Below are 20,361 nucleotides of genomic sequence, written 5' to 3' on the forward strand. Positions count from 1 at the left end.
AAACTACAGGGAAGGAATACAGACCCACACATCAGCATAAAATTGGATTAAAGATTTACTGAGTACGGCCAGAGCAAGACCCAGTTTTCTCCACAGCCAGTCCTTCATATCAGGAAGATTTCACAAGTCTCTTATCTTCATGCATCAGAGTGCAGACAGAATGAAAACCACAACCACAGATAACTAATCAAACTGACCACATGGATAGCTCAATGAAACTGAGCCATGCTGTGCAGGACCAACCAAGATGGACTGGTCATGATGGAGCATTCTGACAAAACATGGTTCACAGGAGAAGGGATTCAGCATTCTTGTCTTGAGAACCACATAAACAGTATGAAAAAAACAAAAAGGTATGACACTGAAAGATAAACTCACAGTTCAGTAGGTACCAATATGCTACTGGAGAAGAGCAGAGAAATAGCTTCAGAAGAAATGAAGAAGCTAAGTGAAAGCTGAAATGATACCTAGTAGTTGGTGTGTCTGGTGGTGAAAATAGAGTCTGATGCTGTAAGGAAAAATACTGCAAAGGAATCTAGAATGGTAGGTCCACGAATCAAGGTAAATTGGAAGTGGTCAAGCAGGAGATGGCAAGAATGAACATCGACATTTTAGGAATCAGTAAAATGAAATGGATGGGAAGGGGCAAATATAATTCAGATGAAACTATATTTCATCTACTACTTTGGTCTAGAATCCTTTAGAAGAAATTAAGCTGCCCTCAAAGCCAACAAAAGAGTCCAAAATACAGTCCTTGGGTGCAGTCTGAAAAATGACAGCATGATCTCAGTTTGTTTTCAAGGCACACCATTCAACATCAAAGTAATCCAAATCTATGTCCCAACCACTAATGCCGAAGAAGCTGAAGTTGAATGGTTCTGTGAAGACCTACAAGTCCTTCTAGAACTAACACACAGACACACACACACACACACACGAAAAAAGATGTACTTTTCATCACGGGGAGGGGAATGCAAAAGTAGGAAGGCAAGAGATATCTAGAGTAATAGGCAAGTAAACCTAAGAGTAAAACATGAAGCAGAGCAAAGACTAACAGAGTTTTGCCAAAAGAGTCCACTGGTCATAGCAAAAACCCTCTTCTAACTACACAAGAAATGACTCTACACATGGATGTCACCAGATGGTCAAAACTGAAATCAGACTGATTATATTCTTTGCAGCCAAAGATGGAGAATCAGCAAAAACAACACTGTAAGCTGACTGTGGCTCAGAATATGATGATCTCCTTATTGCAAAATTCAGACTTAAAATGAAAAAAAAAGTAGGGAAAACCACTAGGCCATTCAGGTATGACCTAAATCAAATACCTCACAATTATACAATGGAAGTAATAAATATATTCAAGGGATTAGATCTGATAGAATACCTGAAGAACCATAGATGGAGGTTTGTACAGGAGGCAGTGATCAAAACCACCCACAAGAAAAAGAAATGCAAAAAAGGAAAAATGGCTGTCTGAGGCGGCCTTACAAATAGCTGAGAATAGAAGAGAAGAAAAAGGCAAAGGAGAAAAGAAAAGATATACCCGTCTGAATGTAGAGTTCCAAAGACTAACAAGGAAAGATAAGGAAGCCCTCCTAAGTGAGCAATGCAAAGGAATAGAGGAAAATAACAGAATGGGAAAGACTAGAGATTTCTTTAAGTAAATTAAACATACCAAGGGAACATTTCATGAAAGGATTGGCAGAGTAAAGGACAGAAATGGCAGGGACCGAACAGAAGCAGAGATAGTAAGAAGAAGTGGCAAAAATACACAGAAGAGCTATACAAGAAAGATCTTAAAGACTAGCATAACACAATGTTGTGATCACTAACCTAGAGCTAGACATCCTGGAGTGTGAAATCAAGTGGACCTTAGGAAGCAACCCTATGGACAAAGCTAGTGGAGATAATGGAATTCTAGTTGAGATATTTCAAATCCTAAAAGATGATTCTATTAAAGTGCTGCACTCAATATGCCAACAAATTTAGAAAACTCAGCAGTGGCCACAGGACTGGAAAAAGTCAGTTTTCATTCCAATCCTAAAGAAAGGCAATGCTAAAGAATGTTCAAACAATTTCACTCCTTTCGCATGCTAGCAAGGTAATGCTCAAAATTCTCCAAGCTAGGATTCAACAGTACTTGAACCAAGACTTCCAGATGTACACGCTGGATTTAGAGAGAGCAAAGGAACCAGAGATCAAGTTACCAACATCAACTGGATCATAAAAAAGGCAAGATAATTTGAGAAAAAAAATTACTTCTGCTTCATTGACTATGGGAAAGCCTTTGACTATGTGCATCACAACAAACTGTGGAAAATTTTTTAAAAGATGGGAATATGAGGCCACCTTTTCTGCCTCCTGAGAAACCTGTATGCAGGTTAAGAAGCAACAGTTAGAATTGGACATGGGACAATGGACTGGTTCCAAATTAGGAAAGCAGTATGTCAAGGTGGTATATTGTCACCCTTCTTATTTAACTTATATGCATAATACATTATGCAAAATGTCAAGGTAGATGAATCTCAAACTGAGATCAAGATTGCCAGGAGAAATATCAATAACTTCAGATATGCAGATGAGAGTCAGTTCCTAGGCAGGTTGATAAGAAGTCCGGGTGTCCCCAAGGAGAGAGGGGTCAGGAATTCTCAAGGAGGAAAGAACAAACTTTTTTTTTTTTTGGTCTACATTCCTTCAGTTCAGTTCAGTTCAGTTCAGTACAGTTGCTCAGTCGTGTCCGACTCCTTAGTCTTAGTCAATTACACAACTCAGTCTAAACTCTGTACTAGGGATTCTACAACAACAATGTATCCTGCTTGAGGACAGTTTCTTCTTCCTGAAAACCTTATGAGTAATCCTGGTATCTTAGAATGTAAATTGTGGGAGTGGGTCTGGTAATATTTTTACAACTTCCAGGCATTCTTTGGATTCATTGTAATAACTAATTAAAAGATATATAACTCCATTGCTAACACTAGCAAGGGGGTACTCTTTCTGCCCCCTTCTGATAACTATATCAGAAACTTTCTCTATCCCTTTTATACTTTAATAAAACTCTATTACACAAAAGCTCTGAGAGATCAAGCCTCATTTCTGGCCCTGGATTGAATTCTTCTCCTCTGGAGGCCAAGAATCCCAGTGTCTTTCATGGTTCAGCAACAACGTTTCACAGATGACACAACCCAGATGGCAGAAAGTGAAAAGGAATTAAAGAGCCTCTTGATAAAGGTAAAAGAGGAGAGATAACAGGCTGGCTTAAAACTTAGCTTTCAAAAACCTAAGATCATGGCATCCAGTACAATCACTTCTGTCAAATAAATGAGGAAACAGTGGAAATAGAAACTTTATTTTCTTGGGCTGAAAATCACTGTGGATGATGACTGAAGCCATGAAATTAAAAGACAATTGCTCCTTGGAAATGAAAAACCTAGACAGCATTTTAGAAGGCCGTTGTTGTAGTTCCGTTGGTCAGGCATGTCCAACTATTTGAGACCTATGGGCTGCAGCACACCAGGCTTCCCTGTCCTTCACCATCTCCCAGAGCATGCTCAAACTCATATCCACTGAGACAGTGATGCCATTCAACCGTCTCATCCTCTGTTTTCCCTTTCTCCTCCTGCCTTCAATCTTTCTCAGCATGAAGGTCTTTTCCAATGAATCAGCTCTTCACAACAGGTAGTCAGAGTATTGGAGCTTCAGCTTCAACATCAGTACTTCCAGTGAATATTTAGTGTTGTTTCCTTTACGATTGACTGGTTTGATTTCTTTGCTGTCCAAGAGACCCTCAAGAGTCTTCTCCAGCACCACAGTTCAAAGACATCGGTTCTTCAGTGTTCAGCCTTTTTTACTGTCCAGCTCTCACATCTGTACATGACTACTATAAAAATCATAGCTTTGGATCTTTGTAGGCAAGGTCATGTCTCTGCTTTTTAATATGCTGTCAAGGTTTGTCGTTGCTTTTCTTCCAAGAAAAGTGCATATTGTTGTAAAGAACAGTATTACATAGGAACCTGGAATGTTAGGTCCATAAATCAAGTTAAATTGGATGTGATCAAACAGGATATGGCAAGAGCGAACATCAACAGTTCAGGAATCAGTGAACAAAAATAGACAGGAATGGGAAAATTTAATTTCAGATGACCATTATATCTACTACTGTTGGCAGGAATCCCTTAGAATAAGTGTAGCAGCCCTTATAGTCAACAAACAGTCCAAAGTGCAGTACTAGTGGGCAGTCTCAAAAATTATAGAATAATTCTGGTTTGTTTCCAAGGCAAAACATTCAACATCACAGTAATCCTAGTCTATACCCCAACCACTAATGCCGAAGAAGCTACAGTTGAATGGTCCTATGAAAACCTACAAGATCTTCTAGAACTAACACCAAAAAAAGATGCCATTTTCTTTATAGAGACCCAGAATGCAGTAGTAGGAACTCAACATATACCTATAGTATCAGACAAGTTTGACCTTGGAGTACAAAATGAGTGAGGAGAAAGACTACCAGACTTTTGCCAAGGGAATGTACTGGTCATAGTATCCCCTTCTTCCAACAACACAAGAGACAACTCTACACATGGACATCACCATGTGGTCAATACTAAAATCAGACTGGTTATATTCTTTTTTAGCTGAAGATGGAGTAGCTCTACACAGTCAGCAGAAACAAGACCAGGAGCTGACTGTGGCTCAGTTCATGGACTACTTATTGCAGAGACATTACTTTTCCTGTAAAGGTCCTTATAGTCAAAGATATGGTTTTTCCAGTAGTCACTTATGGATGTGAGAGTTGGATGATAAAAAAAGCTGAGTGCCAAAGAATTGATGCTTTCAAACTGTGGTGCTGGAGAAGACTCCTGAGAGTCCCTTGGACTGCAAGGAGATCAAGCCAGTCAGTCCTAAAGGAAATCAACCCTGAATATTCATTGGAAAGATTGATGCTGAAGCTGCAGCTCCAATACTTTGGCCACCTGATGTGAAGAGCTAACTCATTGGAAAAGATCCTGATACTGGGAGGGATTGGGGGGCAGGAGGAGAAGGGGACAACAGAGGATGGGATGGTAGGCTGGCATCACCGACTTGATGGACATGAGTTTGAATAAACCTTGGGAGATGGTGATGGACAGGGAAGCCTGGAGTTCTGTAGTCCATGGAGTTGCAAAGAGTTGGGCACAACTCAGTGACTGAGTAACAATAAATTGAGAGTACCAATGAGTAAACAGTGCTTCTTTTCTGTAGGTTCTAATTTATATAGAAGCTTTAAGTTTTATTTCACATGAAGTATGAGATAATCACCAATATAAAATGAAGTATCTTTGATTTAAAAAAAAGTCTCTGAATGGTGGAAGAAAAAAAGAGCAGGAGTATGGATGATCAAATATAGGAGAAGAACTGGAGATCCAAAGCTATGTCCTTGTTGGAATCCAACACACTGAAGGCTTTGAAAGTGTGAGGGAAGGCTACACATGATGAAACTGCTGTAAGCAGACAGTAGGGTAGGTTTGATACATTTATCTTTTTGAGAACTAATCAGTGCTCTGTAATTCCATTATCCTAATGCATTTATTCTTTTAGGCAACTCCTTGTGTCAATCAATGCCCCATTGAAAATAGAGATTCCATTGTTTTCAAGTAACTGCTATCCATTTAAAATGCAAAGTCCATAAATGTTAGCTACTGAATATAAATGTGGATATTTGTCTTATTTGGATGCCTTACTATGATCATAGAAATAGAGTATGAGCTCTGTACTCTGTAACATTGATGGTACTTCTAATGTTTTCCTTGATTCGTGTCTAAAACATCCTCCCTTCTACTTAGTTATTTAAAGATTTTATTTGCATTCACTTGGTAAAACAAGAAGGTAATTTTTAAAAGGTGTGTGCATCTTTGCAAAAAATATATATTTAGGGATTTCCACAAGGCATTAATGATCTCCTTTTCTGAACATATAATCTGTAAGGTGGAATCCCTGAATTTATAATAAAATAACATTCAGTAATAGAAGCTAAAAGGCTTTTAAAAACATCAGGGAAACTTTAGGAAACATGAGGAGACCACTATCCTTAGTTCAAGGGGAACTCTTTACCAAATCTTCACCAATAATTCCCTTTAACAGAAATTTGGAATAAAAACTAAGAAGACTCAATCCAGTTCAGTCTGGCTTAGACTCATGAATCAATATCTGTGGAATGAATCAGTATCTGACCCATTCTTTTTTTTGTTTGTTTGTTTAATCTACACTTTTTACTAAAAAGAATGAGGAAAGTCCAACTGTATTGAGATGGAGAGAACTCAGAGACACTAAGTGAAAATAAACCATGGAATATATATAATTATGATTCCATTTTTATGTTTAAGGAAAAAAAAAGAAGTGACCATGTAGTACCCTTGCTTAAAAAAGTGTTCTGCGGTTCCCCAATGCCAACCAAGTGAAACTCAAACTCCTTACCTGGAATGTAAGCCCCTTCACTGTTTAGACCCTGTCAACCTCTTCAGCCTCATCCATGAGCACTGAGTTCCATCTATGACTAAATTGCCCTTCACCATCTCTTTTTGTCTCTCATATTTTAGCAGGAATTAGAATCACCTGGAAATCATTAAAATACTGATTGTGGGCCTCATTCATAGGATTTCTGATTTAAATCTGAAAAGGGGAGGCAGTTCCCAGAATTTCTAACAAGTTCTTGGGTGATCTGATACAGCTATTATAAGAACCACAGTTTGACAGCTGTCACTTTTACAATGATATGATTCAACTTCATCACCTGTATAAAGGCTGACCAATCATATTTATTTGCCCAGGACAGAAAGTCCCATGAGCAAAAAACCCCTTAATCTGAGGAAAACTGGGATGGTGGTTACTACCCTTCCTGTATAAGAATCTTTCCCAGGTTGCACATGGGATACTGCTACTGTCAAGTAGCCCTTCCCTATAGCCAGGCTGATAGGAAGTCACTGAGAAAGGAATCGCATCACCATGACTGACTTTTTGCTAGAGCAAGAATATTTAACAAAGTTTCTCAAATTCAGACTCCTCCATATTCTCTTTATTTCCTTGAGAACAGGTTTTAGTCCTCCAGTCCTTGTAAACACTGAACACAACTGGTGTGGAATCACACTATAAGCATCCATTTACTTGCCCTATGTTGCCAGGCTGAGTTTAAGGGAGAAATGGGACAAATACAACAGAGCACTGTTGTGAGCTTGTTACTCAGTTCAAAGTGGGTCTTGTCATGGAATGACAGCTCCACATGGGCCAAAGCAGCTGACTTTCTATTGTTTCCAAAGGGTACCCAATACAACAAAGGTCACTCATGATCCTTCCATGGTCCCTGATGCTGTTCCTGCTCACTGTTGATCAGAGTCAATCATTTTTCATTGACTGGGATTCCTCTTCCCAAGGGGTCAGAGGTCTGAGAGCTGACTGCATCGCACAAGACCATCTCAACAACATGTGTAGATCTGCTTCTCCCATGTGGCTACCTTGTACACAGGGTCACAGTCAGCCCCAGTGATCTCAGTCACATAGTTTAAGTCTTGCTGGACAATGAAACAGCTTCCATCACCTTGGCTAGCAATGAATCCGTTTCTGAAACTCAGCAGGGACATAACTGGTGCTCCTGATCTGTGGATGACTTGTACTGCAGTCCTTGGACTCCTTACATCCAGCTGATAAATGTTTCCATCCTGTGTCCCAGCCAATAGCAAGAATTCAGAAAGAAAAGTACAGCAGTTGAAGGCATCTAAGCCAATAAAGAGAAACAGCGGCTTCCTGCTCTGCAGTTCCAAGCACTGAAGTTTCTTATATTCTTGGGCCAACAGCAGCATTTTCGACTCTCTTCCAACCTCTCATTCACCTTTGTGACCTTTGAAGGTCACCACACACCTAGCATCTTCAGTTGACCATATCTTCACCAGGGCATCCATTCCCCAACTCAGAACCACAAGGCCTGATGGGAAAAACCTGCAACAATTCACATCAAACACATGTCCTTCCAATACTCTTCTGAGCTCTCCATTGGAGGCCTGCCAGATCTTCATGCTCCCATCAGTGCTAGAGAACACACCAAGGCCTCCTCTGCTGGAAATGTCCAGGCATGTTTTACTCTTTGTATGAATTCTGGAAAAAGTAGTATATGGTGCCAGAATCTTTGAAGATACATTTTCCTTTGGACATGAAACATGAATCCTTTTCTTATGTATTTCATTCACAATAAATCCTTCAGAAGCTGTAACCTCTGGGATGCCATCAAGGCCAATTCCTTGACAAGTTAGGCTGCCATACAAAGTTGGTTTCCCTGGGGGATGACAGCTCAGCTAGGCCTCCCCTCTGTCCTTCCTGAGAGCCTGGGCCCAGGCTCTGAATCCGCAAAGGTGCCGCCATCTTGACCCGCCTCCACCAGCCCGCCCCTTCCGCTCTCTTCAGTATCTGACCCATTCTTGAAACATAATAACTATGAAGTGAAAACACGAACCAAAAGAGCATCCTCCTGCCTGGCCTGGTGATTTTTCAGCTCTTGATCCTTTTCCCTTACTGAGACCTCTTTGTATTCTTGACTTTGGGACCAGGAAACACCACCAATGAAGCAAAGGCCATAAATGTGAGCTATTGAATATAAATGTGGATATTTGTCACATTTTGATAACTTATATATGCGCTAATCTCTGTCCTCTAACATTGACGAGACTTTTAATAATGTTTTCCTTGATTGGCGTCTTAAACATCCTCCTTTGTACTTAGTTATTTAAAGATTTTATTTACATTCCTGTTACTTACATTCCTGTTTATTTTCATTCCTGTTACAGTACACTCCTGTTACTTTCAAGTGAGCGGTTGGAAGAAGTAACTTTTTTTTGAGACTATTATTATAGTTTAATTATTCATATAAAAGTTACTGGGATGCATGGCTGCCATTCTAATATGTAAACTGGATTCTAGAAAGTGAACTTTTCCAGGTATTTTTTCATATTTCCATGAACTATGAACACTTCATCCTGATGGTATTTGAAATCATAAAAAAAAAGATGATATTTGATTAACATGTTATTTAGGTCACCATTAAAGCAATGGTAAAGATTTTTCTCAACGATTATGCACTAAAAGGAGTAAGGACTTATTTTAACAGATGTAAAGAAAGACATCGGAGAAGGCAATGGCACCTCACTCCAGTACTTTTGCCTAGAAAATCCCATGGACGGAGGAGCCTGGTAGGCTGCAGTCCACGGGGTCGCTAGAGGCGGACACGACTGAGAGACTTCACTTTCACTTTTCACTTTCATGCATTGGAGAAGGAAATGGCAACCCACTCCAGTGTTCTTGCCTGGAGAATCCCAGGGACGGGAAGCCTGGTGGGCTGCTGTCTACGGGGTCGCACAGAGTCGGACACAACTGAAGCGACTTAGCAGCAGTAGCAGCAGCAAGGAAAGACATATGAATATTAAATAGAATGGTTCATCTCCACAGGGAATGAATGAGGACCTATTTAGCAATAAATTGGTAGGTGAACATTTCCTGCAGTTTTATTGTTGCTGTTGATTGTCACTGCTGCTGCTGCTAAATCACTTCAGTCGTGTCCAACTCTGTGTGAACCCATAGACGACAGCCCACCAGGCTCTCCCGTCCCTGGGATTCTCCAGGCAAGAACACTGGAGTGGGTTGTCATTTCCTTTTCCAATGCATGAAAGTGAAAAGTGAAAGTGAAGTCGCTCAGTCGTGTCGGACCCTCAGCGATTCCATGGATTGTAGCCTACCAGGCTCCTCCGTCCATGGGATTTTCCAGGCAGAAGTACTGGAGTAGGGTGCCATTGCCTTCTCTAGTTGATTGTCACTAAGTCTGTCCAATTCTTTTCTGACCTTACAGACTGTAGCCTGTCTGGTTCCTTTGTCCATGCAATTTTCCAGACAAGAATACTGGAGTGAGTTGCCATTTCCTACTCCAGGGGAATCTTCCCAAAACAGGGATTCTCATATATATTACTCACATATATTAATTTTTTCCCTTGACCACATTATTTAATTTTTTCCTCATGTTTAACTTAGATATATACAGTGTGTCTTTTTGTTTTTTAAGCATCTTGAGTTGAAAGATTAGTTTATTTGTATCTAATTTTCTTGTTTTATGATACATTTCTTCAAAAGTATGAAATTACCTCTCAGTACAATTTCAATCACATTGCACATATTTTTGTAATTTACATTTGGAAATAATTTCAGTTTACAGAAAAGTTTAAGTATAAAAATAATACAGACAAATCCATATACACAAATTTACTTAGAGTTATCAATTCTACACACAAATATGTATATCTGTCTATCTATATATACGTGCACATATATATATTCCATGGGTTATACATACTTTTTTCTGACACAAAATGTATGTATTATGATCCTTTAATCCTAATCATTTCAGTGCTTATTTCTTAAATATTAGCTGTGTAAATCAATCAATACCTAGTTTACTTAAGAATGTTAATTATACCTTCTTAGAAGAATTTGTTTAAAAAAAAAAGGGACTGAAGCTTTAGTGTGACCTCATATAGAGGTAGAGACTCAGGAATCATTCAGATAAAAATTATTTAAAAACACTTTTACTATTAAAAGCAATGGTACAAGCGGCATTGGCTCCAGAGAGAATGTTGAGAGAGCCAGAGTTGAGCAGTAAGGACTGAATGTGGAGAATATTAATGCTTAGGATGAGGAACATAAAGCAGAGAACAAACAGCACAGTTGTCCCTTAGTATTTGCAGAGTATCAGTTTCAGGACTGCTGCAGATTCAGAAATCCACAGTTGCTCAAGTCCCTTATATGAAATGTAGTATTTGCATGAAACTCTGTCCATCCTCCAATATTCTTTAAATAATCTTGATATTACTTATTAAACCTAATACAATATAAATACTATGTAAATAATTTTGATTTGGGGAAGTTTATAGAATTTTTTTCTGAATATTTTTGATCTGCAGTTTGTTGAATTTTCAGATGTGGAAGCTATGGCTATGGAGGTCTGACTGTACTGAAGATGATCATGGAAATGTACTGTTTTAAAAACTAGTGCAAAATAATATCAGATACTAAAAAGCAATTTAAGAAGATGCAGAATAAGAAGCATTTAAGCATATGAAATATCAGGAACAGCTTTGGATTTGGAGAGCTGAAGGTTAATTTTTGAAGAGGTTAAATCTGTAGGGTAGAGTGGTGGTAGTAGAACCCAAATTGCAAAGTGTTAAGGTGTGAAAATATAGGAAGGATTTTGTAGACTCTGTTGCAATGAATGTAATGATGAGGGACTTAGCATACTGGCTCAGGAGAGTTAAGGTTATAAACAGTGCTGAAAGTTTGCTTACAGTTGGGGAATTTTGGTCATATGCATAGACAAAGAAGGAAAACTGAAGGTCAAAGAGGTTGTGTAGATGACCAAAGGGTAATATGGGAGAAAATTTTTGGAGAGTTACCCTTGAACATTTGGAGAAATATCCTTGAACACTATTTCTTGAAGGCAGAAAGAACATAGGAGGAGTATTCAGATCATTCTAATGTGGATAAATACTGAGGTACCTCATGTTAAATGGCCTCAATAAAAACAACTTGATTTCCAGAGAATTAAGGGAGGGGAAAAAAGAAAGCCAGCTTGATATCTTTAAAAAATATAAAAATACTTTAAATAAGAACTTTGGGTAAAGTAACAAGATTTTAAGTAGGGATAAGCAGAAATCACTTAGCAGAAGTGAGAGCCTAGATCAGTTTGTAATGGTACAAAGCAATACCATTTTATGTCTTTCCTTAGGACTAATTGGCAGCTTAGAAATAGGGAAAGATTGAATGATTGGGTTTATTTTAAAAAATTATGTTATGTTGGAGGGTATTGCTAAGTCATGCACTCAAATACTTAATATAGTAAATATTTGGGTCATCACAGTCAAACTCTCCTTGCATCAGGATTCTATGTACATTATAAGGCTGTAGGAAGCTAGAGCAGTTTATCATCCATATTCTATATGTGTATCATATTCTATATGTGTATTACTATTACACAAAATAGTAATATAAATACATCAAATAGTAATATAACTGATGTATTATTACATGAAGAAAAATGTATATATTGATGTTACTAGCATCTTTAGTATATGTTGAAATATAAAATTCATGTCAGAACCCATGAGTTAAAGTATTACTTTGCTTTTTGTTACTTAAAACTAACATAAAAGTTAAAATGTGGGAACTTAAAAAAATTTAACATCTGAATCCAAACCCCAAATGATAAATTTTGTCTAAAGCCAGCCTACTCTGATGATTCATGAATATAACACCTTCTTAGCATTTATGTGAGCTTCCCTGGTGGCTCAGACAGTAAAGAGTCTGCCTGTAGTGCAGGAAACTTGGGTTCGATCCCTGGGTTGGGAAGATCCTCTGGAGAAGGAAATGGCAACCCACTCCAGTATTCTTGCTTGGAAAATCCCATGGGTGGAGGTGCCTGGCAGGCTACAGTCCATGGGGTGGCAAAGAGTTGGACATGACTGAATGACTTCACTTTACTTTTATGCTTTAGCATTTATGGATATAGGTTTTCCTATGCTCGTTTTTACTTATTTATGTGTCACGTTCTAATTTTCATGGTTGCTTTTTCTAGTCTGCAGAAACTTACCACTTTCACTTCATTCTCCATATTGATTGTCATATTTTTGAAGCAAAAACTTTTATCATATCAAGACTCTAACTATTGTCACCCCCTTACCTAGGGCACAGAGTCCATATTCTCAGGCAGGCATATACAGTACAACTTTGTTTGTTTTCATATGTCCCAAACATTCTCAGTCCGTCCCATTCTCCCTGCCAATCATCTCCTATTTCTTTTTTTATTGAACCATACTAAGTAAGTTACAATTTGTATAATATATCATGCTGCTGTATATCCTGTTGTCTCTAAAAAATACCATTCTTTACTCACTTCACCTGGAAACCTCTTAGTTACTCTTTAAAATCTGCTTAGCTTAAATATTATCCTTTTTGAAGTCTCCTCTGACTGTCTAGGCAAATTAATCTGTGTTCTTTGTTCCTGTGCACAGTCTTGTATGTGCCTTAATGTGCCTTGTATGGTTTACACTGGTGCAGTGGTAAAGAATCTGCTTTCTAATGTGGGAGATGCCAGTTTGATCCCTAGGTCTGAAAGATCCCCTGGAGTAGGAAATGGCAGCCCACTCCAGTATTCTTATCTGGAAAATTCCATGGATAGAGGAGCTTAGCTATAGTCTATGGGGTCTCAAAGAGTTTGTTTGACAATACTGAGCACACACACACTCTTACATTAATTACATAATGGTTATCTGCATAGATATTATTACATAAGTTGTTTCGTTTAACATTTCACTTACAAGTCATTTAACTTCACCTAAATTCCAAATGCCTGTTACATATCCAACCATTGGTCTGAGGAGTTTGAACAAGACCTAGTACTTGTCTTTTGGTTCACAGTTCTTTTACTAGACCATAACCTTTTCTAGGTTACTGAAACTTTGCCCCAGAAAATGTGAACAGATCTCCATTCATGTTGAAATTTGATCTTCCAATCTCTTCCCCTTTATTCATTTAATTCCTCTCCTCCCTGGAATGCCTCCCTTTTTCTCTAGTTGAAAACATGCTTTAACTTCTTAGGCACTAACTCAAATTCTACTTCCTACTTAGGATCATTTTAGTCTCAAATCTGATAAGGGAGTCTTCTTCCTTTGAATTCTAACATTTCTTTGTAATTTTATTATGTTACTTTCTTAATGTATTTCTATTACAGTGACTTGTGTTCTGTTTTCTTTTTACTATTAAGAGCTATAGTTTATGTGTATATTCATCTTGCAATAGTACACATGAATAACCATCATCCACAGATATTTGTTTAAGTCAGTTGGATGACTCAATTCATATAAGGAAAGCTCTAGTCCCCTTTGACCAAAGCATCACTTAATAGAGTCATTGAAGCCTCTATTTACAGAGAGTTCCAGGTGTTTTTGTTTGTTTGTTTGTTTGTTTTTTAAGCACTGGTTATGGTTTATTTTTCACTTTTTAATTTTTTTCGCCATGAAAAACATAAGCAACAGTTCAGCTCCCTAAAATAGAAATATATAGATTCTTATTGTTTACTTGATATTCAAGTGGTTATTCCTTTATGTAACTGATTTCATTAGTCTATTATATTCAATTTTAATTAAAATAAAATTTTAATTTTCAAAGCCTGCTAATGCTACTCTTTTTAAGGCAGTGCCATCCTTTATCCATCCACAGATGATGTTTTTAGAAGACAGCTTTGTTTTTCTTCAATAAAAATGCATTTAGAAGAAAACTGGCACAGGAATGTCTTTGACTTTCAGTACTAAACTTGGCACATTATCTCTTGGGGCTGGCAGTCCCTACTATGCTTGCCTTGTCATTCTCCATTGTGTGCTCTAGTAATACAGCCAACACCTGTGACCACACAAAAGACCATACACAGCAGCTGCAGCACTCAGATGTCCATGCTGAAATAAATTTCTAAAGCTGAAATATTTGGATCTGTGACTGGTTCTTTTTTGAGCCATTCAGAAATTGTTGGGATTTCCCAGTGAGACATAGTGATATATACGAACTGTTCAGAGTCTGCTTACTCCTTTGGCTATTTCCGATTCTTTTTTTTTTTTCCTGCCACTGGGCTTGCAGGATCTTAGTTCCCTGACTGGGGATGGAACGTGGGCCCTGGCAGTGAAAGTACCAAGCCCTAACCATTGGACTTTCAGATAATTCCTTATCTCTGATTCAAATTAAAGGTGGAGGTGTTCATTGGTAGCATAGTGTAGTATGCTGAGCACAGATTTTGAAGTCCAACTACCCAGATTTGAAGCCTGGATCTTCCACTGACTTGGTGTATTATCTTAGACAAGTTATTCAACCTCTGTAGGCCTCAGATTTATGATCTTTACAAATAGAAATAATATCAGCCACTTCAGAATGGTATGACTATGAAATGAGTTTACATATAGTTTTTAGAATCATGCCTGAATATTGTATGCCCTATATGAGTGTTTACAATTATTATTAGGTTCTAATTTTTGAAAGACCTCAGACACCACTAGAAAGCAACAGTCCTCTAATATTTATAATTAACCTTTTTCAGTGTTCATATTTTTTTCCCACTGTCATTTTGTAGCATATGCTTCTTGTTTATAAAAATGTATGAATCATCCAAAGCACATTGAGCTTATGCCTAACCCTGGTGAAGTTAGAACAATGTACTTATCTCAAGTCATATGTTTTGTTCTAAATTCACCAAGGTTAAGTATCAGGACAAAAGCAGAGAAACCATTTAAGAAGCTATGGTAGAGATCTACAACCAGGACCTACTCTATAGCATAGGGAACACTGCTCAATACTCTGTAATAACCTAAATGGGAAAATAATTTGTAAAAGGATAGATACATATATATGTATAACTGAATCACTTTGCTGTACACCTAAAACCAACAAAACTTTGGTAATCAACTATGCTGTAGTATAAAATAAAAATTAAACAAAGAAAAAATAATAAAGAATACCAAATAATGTTATTATTATGCCAAATAATAATAAAGAATACCAAAATAGAAAATGGCAGGCAGATAACAACAAAAGAAGCTACAGTAGCAACACAGCACATATATGATGGTGCCTCTGCCTTTGATCTACTTTTTATTTGAATTAGTATCTAAGTCATAAAAGAAAGCTAAGTTTTCTTTGGGCAATATATGCCCAATTAAGAGTTTGGAAATATGTGTAAATCCATTAAAAGCACTGGTGCTATGTTACAATTGGTTTAAGTTTAATTTCCAAATATATATATATTACTTTACAAACTATATAAGGCAGCATAAAACAAACCAAAAAACCTACATATGACTTGAGATAAGTAACATTATTTTATGTTTTTTATTAATGTACACATATATACATAAAAACTTCTACACACTTAGATGCCTTTGAGAAATATTTTTCAAAGGCATCTCATACATAAAAGCAAACAAAAAAATAATCCCTAGTTGGATATATCACAGAGTCTTTGATCAGGTTTGTCTTGTGATTGTAGTCTACCCTGAAGAGTGTTTACAACAGTATCTAGTAATCAATAAATAATAAATATTAATGAACACACACACACACACACACACAAAGAAAATATCTTTATTTAAAAAGAAAGACTAGTAATTGGTAGGAATAGTTCATTATTACTGTGAAAGATATGAAAACTAAAACTTTGTTAGGTCAGAAATGCACTATATCAGGTGTAATACTGCTATTCATGGTATAAATATACTTAAATGTTATTTCCATACTACTCATACTTACACTTGCAGCAAGAAAATAGCATTTATACTTAAATCAGCTTGTCAAATACTTAGTTACTTTTAAGAATGATTTTTAAAATGTATTTTTGTATTCTGCAAACTTGGTTCATTTAGCAATGTAAACGTATACAGAACAAAAGAAACAAACTTTTTCACAAATGATTCTATTGACATAATCAATTTTATAATCATAATCAAATAAAGACTTCCTCAGCGATTAATGCAAATTAATAGAGAAAAACAATAGAATGGAAAAGAGTAGAGATATCTGCAAAAATATTAGAGATATGAAGGAAATATTTCATGCAAAGATGGGCAAATAAAGGACAGAAATGATATGGATCTAACAGAAGCAGAAGATAGTAAGAAGAGGTGACAAGAATGCACAGAAGAACTATACAAAAAAGATCTTAATAATTCAGATAACCACGATGGTGTGATCACTCACCTAGAGCCAGGCATCCTGGAATGTGAAGTCAAGTGGGCCTTAGGAAGCATCACTATGAACAAAGCTAGTGGAGGGATGGAATTCCAGTTGAGCTATTTCAAATCCTAAAAGATGATGCTGTGAAAGTGCTACACTCAATATGCCAGCAAATTTGGAAAACTCAGCAGTGGCCACACCTGGAAAGGTCAGTTTTCATCCCAATCCAAAAGAAAGTCAATACCAAAGAATGTTCAAACTATCACACAATTGGATTCATCTCACATGATAGCAAAGTAATGCACAAAATCTTCCAAGCCACGCTTCAACATTACATGAACCTAGAACTTTCAGATGTCAAGCTGGATTTAGAAAAGGCAGAGGAACCAGAGATCAAATTGTCAACATTCACTGGATCATAGGAAAAACAAGTGGGTTCCAGAAAAACATCTATGTCTGCTTTATTGACTATGCCAAAGCCTTTGACTGTGTGGATCACAACAAACTGTAGCAAAGTCTTAAAGAGATGGGAATACCTGAGCTGCCTCCTGAGAAATCTGTATGCAGTTCAAGAAGCAACAGTTAGAATTGGACATGGAACAATGCACTGGTTCCAAATTGGAAAAGGAGTATGTCAAATCTGTATCACCCTGCTTATTTAACTTATGTGCAGAGTACATCATGAGAAATGCTGGGCTGGATGAACCATAAACTGGAATAAGGTTTGCCTGTAGAAATATCATTAACCTCAGATACACAAATGACACCATCCTTATCACAGAAAACAAAGAATATCTAAAGAGCCTGGTGACGAGAGTGAAAAAGGAGAGTGAAAAAGTTGGCTTAAAACTCAACACTCAAAAAACTAAGATCATGACAAATAAATGGGGAAACAATAGAAACAGAGAGATAATTCATTTGCCAGGGGTCTCCAAAATCACTGTAGCTGGTGACTTCAGCCTTGAAATTAAAAGACACTTGCCCCTTAGAAGAAAAGCTATGACCAACCTAGACAGCATATGAAAAAGCAGACACATTACTTTGTTGACAAAAGTCTGTCTAGTCGAAGCTATGACTTTTCCAGTAGTCACGTATAGATGTGAGATTTGGACTATAAAGAAAGCTGAGTGCCAAAGAATTGATGCTTTTGAACTGTGGTGTTGGAGAAGACTCTTGAGAGTCCCTTGGACTGCAAGGAGATCTAAACAGTCAATCCTAAAGGAAATTAGCCCTGAATATTCATTGGAAGGACTGATGCTAAAGTTGAAACTCCAATAATTTGGGCACCTGATGCGAAGAACTGACTCATTAGAAAAGACTCTGATGCTGGGAAAGATTGAAGGCAGGAGGAGAAGGAGATGACAGAGGATGAGATGGTTGGATGTGATTACTTACTGGATGGACATGGGTTTGAGCAAGCTTCAGGAACTGGTGATGGATGGGGAAGTCTGGTGTGCTGCAGTCCATGGGGTCGCAAAGAATCAGACACAATAGTGACTGAAATGAACTGAACTGAATCCATTTTCAGTGAAGATTCTAAATCATGGGTTAGCAAGCTTCTGTAAAGGGTCAGGTAGTATATATTTTAGGCTTTGTAGGCTGTAAGGTTTCTATTGCAACTACTCAGCTCTGCCATTGTAGTGAGTGTGAGTGAGTGAGTAAAGTCTCTCAGTTCTTTAATTCATTCTAATTTGTCTAATGTACATGCGATTTCAGTATCTTAACTCTTGCTGCTTTTGATGAAATTCTATTATTGCTACTTTTAAAAATGTTACTCTATTTTTTTTTAATTTAAACATCTCTGCACAGAAATGCAGCACTGAACAGGATTATTTCTCTGTGAAAAATCTTAAGTATTTTATGATCTGTTCCACTTTGTGTTAATCTGTATTGAGTTCAGCTAACTTGGGATGCTCTTTGAATCTACTTTTCAATGTTATATTACTTTAATGGTCCACCCTCTCTGAGGGTATGTCTTAGATTCTGTATAGCCATGAGGCTGAAAACACTATTGATCACATACTTCTCAGGGCTGTATACTGCTTGGCTCTACTACCATCTGGTCCAGTGGGTAGCTCTGTCTTTATTCTGAGAGCTCTATGACTTTAACAGACCTTTTGATCTAGTAAGGATCTTCTTGTTCCATGTTTTTAATGAGAGAAAAAAAATAATTTTCAGCTCAGGTTCTACCATGAAGGTTATTTCTTAAGAAAACAAAAAATTCCTTTCTTTGTGTGTTTTTTTTTCCCCTTGTTATTTTAAAAAACAACCTGCTTTTCCCTGACTACCATAGTACATAACCAACATACACTTGATATCTAAGAATACAACTCACTCTCAAGCCTATCATTCTCAGCAAACAGCCATTGTCTTTTAAAATCTGCTAACTCCTTAATAGGAAGTTAAGAAACACCTAGAGTAACAGGTAAATTTGGCCTTGGAGTACAGAATGAAGCAGGGAAAAGGCTAACAGAGTTTTGCCAAGAGAACACACTCATCATAGAAAACACCCTCTTCCTAAAACACAAGAGAAAACTCTACACATGGACATCACCTGATTGTCAATACTAAAATTAAATTGATTATATTCTTTGCAGCCACAGATGGAGAAGTTCTATACAGTCAGCAAAACAACACAAGGAACTGACTGTGGCTCAGATCATGAACTCCTTATTGCCAAATCCAGACATAAACTGAATAAAGTAGGAAAAAGCACTAGGCCATTCAGGTATGATCTAAATAAAATGTCTTACAATTATACGATGGAAGTGACATATAGATTCAAGGGATTATACCTGTTAGACAGAGTGCCTGAAGAACTATGGATAGAGGTTTGTGACATTGTACAGGAGGCAGTGATCAAGACCATACCCAAGAAAAAGTAATGTAAAATAGTTGTTTGAGGAGGCCTTACAAATAGCTATGAAAAGAAGAGGCATGAAAGGCAAAGCAGAAAAGGAAAGATATACCCATTTGAATGCATAATTCCAAAGAATAGAAAGGAGAGATAAGAAAGCCTTCTTCAGTGATCAGTGCAAAGAAATAGGGAAAATGATAGAATGTGAAAGACTAGAGATCTTTTCAAAAAAATTAGAGATACCGAGGGTAAATTTCATGCCAAGATGGGCAAATAAAGGACAGAAATGGTATGGACCTAGCAGAAGCAGAAGATAGTAAGAAGAGGTGGCAAGAATACATAGAACTATACAAAAATAAATCTTAATAATCCAGATAACCACTATGGTGTGATCACTCACCTAGAGCCAGACATCCTGGAATGTGAAATCAAGTGGGCCTTAGGAAGCATCACTATGAACAAAGCTAGTGGAGGTGATGGAATTCCAGTTGAGCTATTTCAAATCCTAAAAGATGATGCTGTGAAAGTGCTACACTCAATATGCCAGCAAATTTGGAAAACTCTGCAGTGGCCACAGGACTGGGAAAGGTGTTTTCATTCCAATCCAAAAGAAAGGCAATGCCAAAGAATGCTCAAACTACCGCACAATTGGATTCATCTCACATGATAGCAAAGTAATGCTCAAAATTCTCCAAGCCAGGCTTCAACATTACATGAAATTAGAACTTTCA

At 37.4% G+C, this 20,361-nt stretch overlaps 1 protein-coding gene and 1 pseudogene across 10 annotated transcripts in view; both read right to left on the bottom strand.

Moving 5' to 3' along the window:
* The window catches only part of GRIA4 (glutamate ionotropic receptor AMPA type subunit 4), a 680,382-nt gene that overhangs the window by 368,640 nt on the left and 291,381 nt on the right, over positions 1 to 20,361 (bottom strand). The window lies entirely within an intron of this gene.
* On the bottom strand, positions 6,998 to 8,403 carry LOC133261165 (proteasomal ATPase-associated factor 1-like; annotated as a pseudogene).

This window comes from Bos javanicus, chromosome 15 (assembly GCF_032452875.1).
Source record: "Bos javanicus breed banteng chromosome 15, ARS-OSU_banteng_1.0, whole genome shotgun sequence".
In the NCBI taxonomy this organism is placed as follows: Eukaryota; Metazoa; Chordata; class Mammalia; order Artiodactyla; family Bovidae; genus Bos; species Bos javanicus.